Source organism: Aedes aegypti, chromosome 1 (assembly GCF_002204515.2).
Source record: "Aedes aegypti strain LVP_AGWG chromosome 1, AaegL5.0 Primary Assembly, whole genome shotgun sequence".
NCBI lineage: Eukaryota > Metazoa > Arthropoda > Insecta > Diptera > Culicidae > Aedes > Aedes aegypti.
The window spans coordinates 210087099-210096170 of NC_035107.1; the positions used below are offsets into that span (position 1 = coordinate 210087099).

General features: G+C 38.1%; 1 long non-coding RNA gene across 1 annotated transcript; it reads right to left on the reverse strand.

Moving 5' to 3' along the window:
- Positions 1-5639: 5639 nt before the first annotated feature.
- On the reverse strand, positions 5640-6908 carry LOC110681516. Its single transcript, XR_002503231.1, has 2 exons — positions 6775-6908; positions 5640-6353 (listed from the first exon to the last, which is right to left on the reverse strand). It is a non-coding gene; the product is annotated as an uncharacterized LOC110681516 (long non-coding RNA).
- Positions 6909-9072: the final 2164 nt, after the last annotated feature.

The window sequence follows — 9072 nt, forward strand, 5'->3', positions numbered from 1 at the left end:
TCCACAATTCAAATTTAGAACTGGATTAACAGAACATATCTGCAATGTAAGAAATAGTTTATTTAAATGGTGTCTTTATATAGCCTTGTCAATAGTCGATTGTTTAGAGAAGAACCCTTCAACAGTTCATCAAACATTTCATAAAAAATCTGTTTTTCCATAGTATAATTATCTTGAATGTCAAACCAACCTTAGGTACATCAAGAGCAACCATCAGGTAATACGACGTCACAGGAATTGCGCTAATTGAAATCAAATCATAGCTCTATTGACAGTTTATACATGTGGGTACTTGAATGATCAACTTCTCCCCACTGATCAACTACACCCCGAATTACGGTAGGGTGATGTGCTAGTATCCATCGTATTAAGCATTGATCAGTGAGAACTGCAATTTTCCCAGTATTGCAGTGAATGATGCTGATACAAACCGATGCCAAACAATTCTTTCTCAAAACGGCTTTAGCATTGTACAGTAACATTTTGATAAATCTTGATCTCTTTTTGGAAATAATACAAAGAAAATGCATCTTACCATATTCTCAATCCGTCGTATCATTTTCAACTCCGTCGCAATCAGTTTCCAGATTCGTCTCACAACCTACGGCTCACTTTGATGTATTGAGTGGTCAAAACACAACATATCAACGCTATAATAAAATGTTTTACTAGAAAATATAGATCTACGGGCATCTCCATCCATTCCTTCAGCATGATGGAATATACTAATTTCCTTTAAAATTAATTGTTCCTCATAAAAATTTAGCCCAAACATATGAACACAATTCCTTTTGACCGTACAATTCTGGCATTTGCTCACAGTACAGCGAAAATAACACAATCAAAGGAACCGTATTTTTACGTCGAGCGTCGCGCACACATTGATGCGCACAAACTTTTTTTTCTCAGTACGACGGATTGAACTTTGTTTACATTCTCAATTATACGCGGCGGTTGAGGAAATTTCGAAAAATTTGGGTATTTATTGAAGTTTTACGGCGTGTGATTGGAATGAAATCCTTCAGTGAAGAAGTACGAAGGTTTTCCATAGTGAAAATAAGTGCCCAGCGATGTAAGTCACACAGGGGGGCGAGAAGAAACTTGTGTTGGAAAGTGGTGTGACTGATGTCGATCGCTAAGCATTTCTCTCAAATCGTGTTCGTCCATGCGATTTCGTTGAAAAAGTGTAAAGTGGATAATTGAACTGAAGTTATTCATCGAAATACAGTAGTTTCATTGCATTTTTGGTGTACAGGTGGACGAATCATAAAAGCTTTCACAAAATTACATTTGGAAAATGAATCTTTGTTGCAGGTAAGTTAGAATATCCGCCGTAGTGGAACATTTTAAGTTTGATACGACGAATAGTAGCTCTTACGACGAAGTAGAACGAAACCCTACTAACACGATTTCCATGGTTACAGGAAGAGAATGATGCATGCCTAGTAATGTGGGACAAAATTTAGATTCTTGCTCCAGTCCACTTTTTGGATTGCATTTAGATTGCAATTGTGGAAAAAGTTATTTAATGAAAACCTATTGGCAAGGCGACGTTGATTAACATGTAACGGAATAACAATAATAACAATTTATGAATAGTAAATGCTTGATAACTTTTTTCACAAGCATCGGATTACTTTGCGGTCTTCGAAAATGTTGTTCATCGTAGAAATACCTATCGAGATCTGTGAATTTTTATAGAGGACAATGGGCGATCTCTGCCGATTTTTGTTTGCAAAAGTAAGTTTTCCCATAGTAAATCCCAAACAAACTTTGAACGGCTGGCGCTAAAATATAGTTCAACCGATCGAGCTGAAATTTTGCACAGTTGTTATGGGACCTAAATGCAATCCAAAAAGTGGACTGGAGCGAGAATCTAAATTTTTCACATAACCTTGTCCCAGGCTAGCCTAGTGGTGTTTGATGAGGATGAGTTTGAAGGTAACTAATTTACCTTAGAACACATTTACTTAGAAATGTGGCAATGGTGTTTCCCGAGAAGTTGAAAAAGGTTGCATCTGTGGATTTGGCGTTTGACAAATAAACCACTACTCAGTAGGAATCCAAAATATGTCGCGTAGCGCGGGCGCAAGAAGCGCAAGTTATTATTATTGTCTTTAGTAAGAAATGATTGAGGGTCGAACGAGTTGGATTATATTGAATGATGACCACCAACAAGTGAAGTTGACGAAAAGAAAGGATACATTTCGGATACAATTGACTATTCCGACGCGCCCTTGAGTTTACTTCTATTTGCAAAAAGCGAATTTATTAGAATAGTTATTACATAAATTGTTTTATCATGTATCATGAAGTGTTTCAATATTGTATAATGTATAAAGCGATTGCATGCTTTCTTCATATGGAATTCCTAAACGCTAAATAAAATAAGTAGGTATGTATAATAATAATAATACGGTATATATTTACTTCGCTATCAAATATGTACACAAGAAAAGAAAATGGCGAACATTTTTGCGTCGTTTACAATACGTTTGTGTCTGTGTACGGTTCTAGCGGTTTCGTAATTTCGCGCTTCGGGTCTCGTGTTTGCGGGAAGGAAATAAGTGCGCCTATCGAATCAGGCATTTTTTTAACGTCCTCTCGTTTGCATACCAATAAACAAAATCCACTGATCGACCTACATATCTTACTTGGACTTTCTTTTTTCGCTTCCTATCTGTCACGCTTTTATACCTTAATCTGCTTAGTTTTTAGGTAGCACTTGGCGGCTATTGTTCACAAATCTATCACCATGTTTCTTGTTGCTTTTTTTGTTGCATTCACATAATTAATTATACTTTTCAACTTCCGCTTGCTCAGTAACTATCGGTTTACATACCAAGGAATTCCGTGTCGCGTTTTTGCTTTGCCCTTTTCAAATAAAAACGTTTTTTTTTTGTTACGGGGATCGGGATTATTACGGATGTTCGATACGTGGAATAATTGTAAGTGAAATTTTGTGGACAAAGCAAATCTTACCGATATAAATGCAACAAATACTTATTCGTTTCATGTTTTGGAAAGAAGGGAATCGTTGTTCAAGTAAAGGAATGTTGCGTAGGAATTATAAATTTTAAGACGTTTCTCAATAATGGGAATGTAATTTTGTGCGCTTATTTATTGTACGACTATCGAATAATATGTATACTCAAACATAATCCTCATGACAGCCTTTTAAAAGAAAATCCACTTCATAATAGATTTGATTGATGGCTGCAGAACATCTTCTTTATCTGATTAATAGAGTTCCAACTTATACAGAGTCTTAAAACTGTTCCACAGTTTTCAACTGAGTTTTTTTTACCAATATATCGTTTATGTATCATGTGGCTAACAAAGTTACGCTATGAAATGGGGCTTGGGAAGTCCCGGAGATTTCCAACACGAACCCACCACTTTCAGCATGGTCTTGCTGAATATCCACGCGTTCATCGCTAGCGCTAATGATATTCAAACCACAAAGAAAGTGTTCAATACTGTCCTTTTCCTGATTCGCTTAGATAGCCGTGTAGTGTCAGTAGAGGCTGTTTTAATTGGTTAAGAATAACTACTACGGCTTAAACTAAACTAAATTGAATCGGAGGTTAAAGCTCCCTTCACAGATGACCCCTAATAAAAAGTATGATGCTTACCGTGCCTTGCAATGAATGGTTAAGGAGGTCTAGTAAAAGCTAACCACAAACGGAATCGGTGGAGTACCAGGGCACCCCCTCTACAGTGTTATGCTCATCAAGCGTTTTTCGGAACAGTGGTACAGGCGACCTTGTGTTTCTCCGAAAAAATCTGCAGTCCTTCTACAGTCTCAAGTTTTTCACAGTGTATTCTGTGCTTTTTTGACTAGGGCAACTTTGAATAGACATCGATCTGTTTTTTTGCTGCTGGTCTTTTCCGTGCTGCGATTGGAAAGAGCTTAATCCAGCCTAGTTTGGGTAGTGGCTACGGTTAGGATAGCTTAGATCCATCTTCAGCATAACAGAACAGCAACGATTAAACTTCTCAGACTCATGTAAAATGATACAGCTCAAGTGGCGTTATTTTAAGAATCTTATTTTTGTAAGAGGAACTTCTAGCTAAGTAACCTCGTGGACCCAGTTTTTGGTACTTTAAGCACAGACAAACAGACGTAACACTCTTAATTATTTTCATCGCACAGCAGAATAGCGCCCAATTCTAATATTTGGTAGTTGGCCGACGAGCCACTCGTGGCGCTCGCATCACTTTTGTTTGAGATTGACGTTTGCTCACTACCGCCACCTAGTTCGCGGTTGGTCAAACGAAGTCCCAATGCTAAGGGCGTAAATGTTTAAGTGAGTATGTTTTGAATTGATATTTTTTCTAGCTGTTACGTCTGTTTGTCTGTGCTTTAAGGTAACATAAAATGATAAACTCCCATGCCGAGTCCCATGCTTCGAATGCAAATTGAGGCACTGAATTCAATCAATTAAAAAAGTATAGATTTTCAACGGATTCTACCATCCGCTGGAAATAATTTGGTTGATAAGTTAGCTCGTAATGGAGCCCTGAGTCAGCAATTCCAATTTAGAAGTGCTGGATTCGGATCAATTCTTGGGCGGCGATTCAGCATATATAATACTAGAATAGTATGGAATCATGTCGTCGAACAAAATTGTAAATTATTGCGTTGACTCCGTAAAACAAATCAAGGCTCCATAATGTCTAAGGATCTGCTAAACAAATTTAATAAATTCCGATAGTCGCACACAAAGGTAAAAAAATCCAGTGGGGTGGGTCCAGATTCCAATCTGAAGCAAGAAGGTAGGGAATATTTGTGCATTCGAGAAAAAAAAACCGCTTCAATCACATTGTCACTCTCTCGCCTAGTCCTACTTCCAAAGGAACTGACTTATCACTCTTCCGTTCTCTATCATATAAGCGTATCCTCTGTGTAAATGACGGCCACGTTTTGCTTTTCTTTTTCTTCTGTTTCTAATTCATCCATACCTTTTTTTTCTAAGACACCGGACTCTACCACATTCCCTTAACTACTGAATGGGTGGATAATACTCTGATGGCGCTAGCGACGGACGTGTAGCTAATACAATTGTGCCTCGCGACGATCGATTTGGTCCAAACTATTATAGCCCTCTTGCACAGTGATCAAAAACGGAATCAGAAAGGAAACTTTTAAAAGTCGTTGGATTCAAACGGTATAATGTACCTTTATTAATATAACAAATCACGAGGAATCGATCGGGGATAGTTTTGTCTGTGTACTGAATTCAGGAAGTGCCTTATTTTGTCCCTGGTTTGATACTTTTTCGTAAATAATTAGAATAATAAAGCATATTTAGACTTATCCACTTACCTACTATCAATGATAAGATCCTAAACTATAAAACACTAGTTGACCCGACAAACGTTGTATGTCGCCACACATTGGGCTGTCTTATAATACCATGAAGACTCCCATATAAAGTGATAGTTCAGTTCTCTCCCGGTGAGTCTTCCAAACCATTCATATAAATAAGTCGGAACGCTTAAAAAACGAAACGGAGAAATTACCATTCAAATCCGTGGATGCCAATTCGTGACATACAAGCACTATTTCATTTTTATTTATGTAGATAGATAGATAGATATATTGAACATCTATCTCGGATCATATTGTATGTGGATTTTAAAATAATTCTTTGTTTTTTTTTCAACTCTTTTTTTCTAGTGGTTCTTCCTCTAGTCCCCCAGTACCGGACACCTAAGCTGCAAAATTCATAATTCAAAAACTATTGATTTAATGCGGTCTTGGTGCCTAAATATTATCAGTTTTGCAGCGTACAAAAATAAATTTGAAAATATAAATATAAATTTTGACATTGTATTTCGATGATCCATTTTGGTACCAAATTGATCAATCATAAAATGTGGCACCCAATACCAGACACGATCTAGAAATGCCTCTAGAAATTCTGTGAATGTATACATCATTGAATGTTTTTACTCTAGGAATAGTATTTTATTGCCAGTTCAAAGCATTTGCCACATTCACCAGAGTATTTTGAGTTTTACTTACTTGCAATATATCCATTAAAAAACTCTTTCCTATAGAATGAAAAATAACACATTTTCCTGTGATGTTCTGAATATTTATTTTTCTCAATTTTATTGCATGTTTGAAACCATGATCGACGGAATCGATGGAAAATGAATGTACTTTTGGACACTGGTGCAAAAATTACAAAGATATCATACAAAAAATCAAGCTGTCCGAAACTGGGGGACAGGAGGCGCTTGACCAAAATTGTAGTTTGTCGATATTTAGTATAAATATGGTACCAAATACATTCATACTTTCAAATTATGGTTATTTTGGATAGTGCTTGCGTGATCCAAACCTGAGACGAGACTCGCGAAGACGGTCTTCTTTTTCTGTGATTGCTGAGTTTTTTTCTTATTCCAATTTGTGTTTATACCAATCACGTGCCAACCGTTCAAACCCTCACATGAACCTCTCAGCAAAAAAATGATTGCGTTTGCATCACACCGAATCATAAATTGCATTTTGAGTGAAATTTCATGCCAGCAAACGTAGCAGACATTAAAAATAACTAATCTTGTGTTTAGATTTATCAGAAACTTTGGAAAAAACTGCTCCGCCGACAGACGTTTTTAAAAACAGTTTATTGTAAATACAATACTTTTCACTTTTGCAGCCATAAAAACAGTGGGCTGCAGTTGACGTTTCGTGACAGCAGAATTTTGGCTGCATATGACGTTGATATTTTCCCTCTTCGCGAGTCTCTCTCAGATCCAAACTATTTTGCCATATTCAAAATAATTACTAATAAGGCTCAAATTTTTGGCGATACATCAAGTTTTAAACAATTTTCAAACATCTCTACTTTTTCAACAAGGCTTGCATATTTCAAGGATGTGTTGTTCTACGCAAACATTACTCTTAGGGGAAGTGGTGGTAAAATTAACAGGGGTGATAAAATGAACACCGTGCCTTCTACGGAGAAAAAAAAATTCGATGATTTTTTATCACGCACGGACGATTTAGACTTTAGAGCATAAATCTAAGTGTTCGAGTTGATACGTAGGTCAATTGAAGTGAAGATATCAACGAAAACTAAGATTTAAGAAAACCACGTTTGAAAATTAGATCTGACGTAACTTTTAGCTTGGAAGACTTGAGGTTTTTCAGTGAGGTGAATATCGTTATGATATGATGTCAAATCTGATACCTTCAGAATTCTTTTTGAATGGGTTACAAGCATTAATGGATGTATTTTCGGTGGGGCAATGAAATTTTTTAGAAATATTTGTTTTGCTCACGTTTTATGAATGGTGTTCGTTTTACCACCAACTGCTGTTCATTTTACCCACATAGTGCAGGTAAAATGAACATTTGCATCGCTTTTTGTTAGCGATGAAAATATGTGAAAATTTAACTATTTTAGTCTGAATCCATGTCGCTGCTATAGATTACATCCCTATTTTTGATGTTGTGCGATAGAACATACAAATTTCTCATTTTTCTATCAGAAACAAGATGATTTCCTTAAGGTGTTCATTTTACCACCCCTTCCCCTAATAATAGCTTCCTTTTTTTCTCATACACTATCTTGATTGGACCATGATTTCTCAATTTTTTGATTTTGTCCGGTATTGGGTGCTGTCCGGTACTGGGGGATCTCCCCCTAAAGGCCCAAACGCAATGTTAGCGGAACGGCAACGGAATGCGGAACCGGTTCGCCAGCATGAATTACAACATGCTTGTCGACTTGATGTTGGTTCACTTTCATTCGTTGATGGTGTGATTCATGCTGGCGAACCGGTTCCGCTTTCCGTTGTCGTTCCGCTATTATTGCGCTTGTACCTTAAATGTTTTCCATAGAAAAATCGATCATCTTGACTCAAGAATAACTTTAGAAAATGGCCTAAATTCTAGTCCCGAAATTATTGATTTTAGAGAAAAATATTCTACGGAGAAGTTGCTGCGGGGCGTTTTGAGCTACAAGAAAAAATAAACCCGGACAAACTGATAAGATTGATCAAGGCGAGTCTTAGAGACACTCTTGAATCCCTTCTAATCTCGCAGAGGGTTTCGGCAAGGTGATGGCCTTTCGTGTTTACTGTTTAACATTGCGTTAGAGGGTGTGATGAGAAGAACAGAGATAGACACGAGTGACACGATCTTCAGAAAGTCCGTTCAGCTTTTTGGTTTTGCCGCCGACATTGATATTGTTGCACGCAGCTTTGAGACGATGGCAGATACGTACCTCCGACTAAGCGCTGAAGCTAGGCGAAACGGAGTGAACATCAATGTGTCGAAGACGAAGTTCATGATAGCGAGGAGCTCAAGAGAAGACACGGCACGCCCCCCACCTTGAGTTCATATTGACGGTGATGAAATCGAGATTGTTGAGGAATCCGTGTACTTGGGCTCACTGGTGACCGTCGACAACGACACCAGCAGAAATCCAGAGACGCATCGTTGCTGGAAATCGTGCCTGATTTGGAATCCGCAGAACTCTTCGTTCGAGCAAAGTTCGCCATCGCACGAAGTTAACCATCTACAAGACGCTGATTACACCGGTACTCCTCTATGGGTATGGAACATGGACCCTACGTGCAGAGGATCAAGGCGTCTTTGGTGTTTTCAAACGGATGATGTTGCGAACCATTTACGGCAGAGTACAGATGAATACGAAACGTGGAGAAGGCGAATGAACCATGGATTGCACCAGCTGCTGGAGAACCAACCATCGTCCACCTCGCTAAAATTGGGAGGTTGCGGTGGGCCGGGCATGTCACCAGAATGTCAGATAACAACCCGGTGAAAATGGTTCTTGAAAACAATCCGACCGACACAAGACAAAGACGAGCAAGATTGGTCGATCAAGTTGAGGACGATCTGCGGACCCTTCGCAGAATGCGTCGCCCGTGGCGACGGGCAGCCATGATCCGAGTCGAATGGATACGTCTCCTACGTAAACTCAGGCCTTAGCCTGACTGTTAAGTTGAATGATTGAATAAATATTTAATTTTTTATCATGGAAAATTCAAAAATAAAACTTATTTTTTAAATAACACAAAACCCCATGTTTG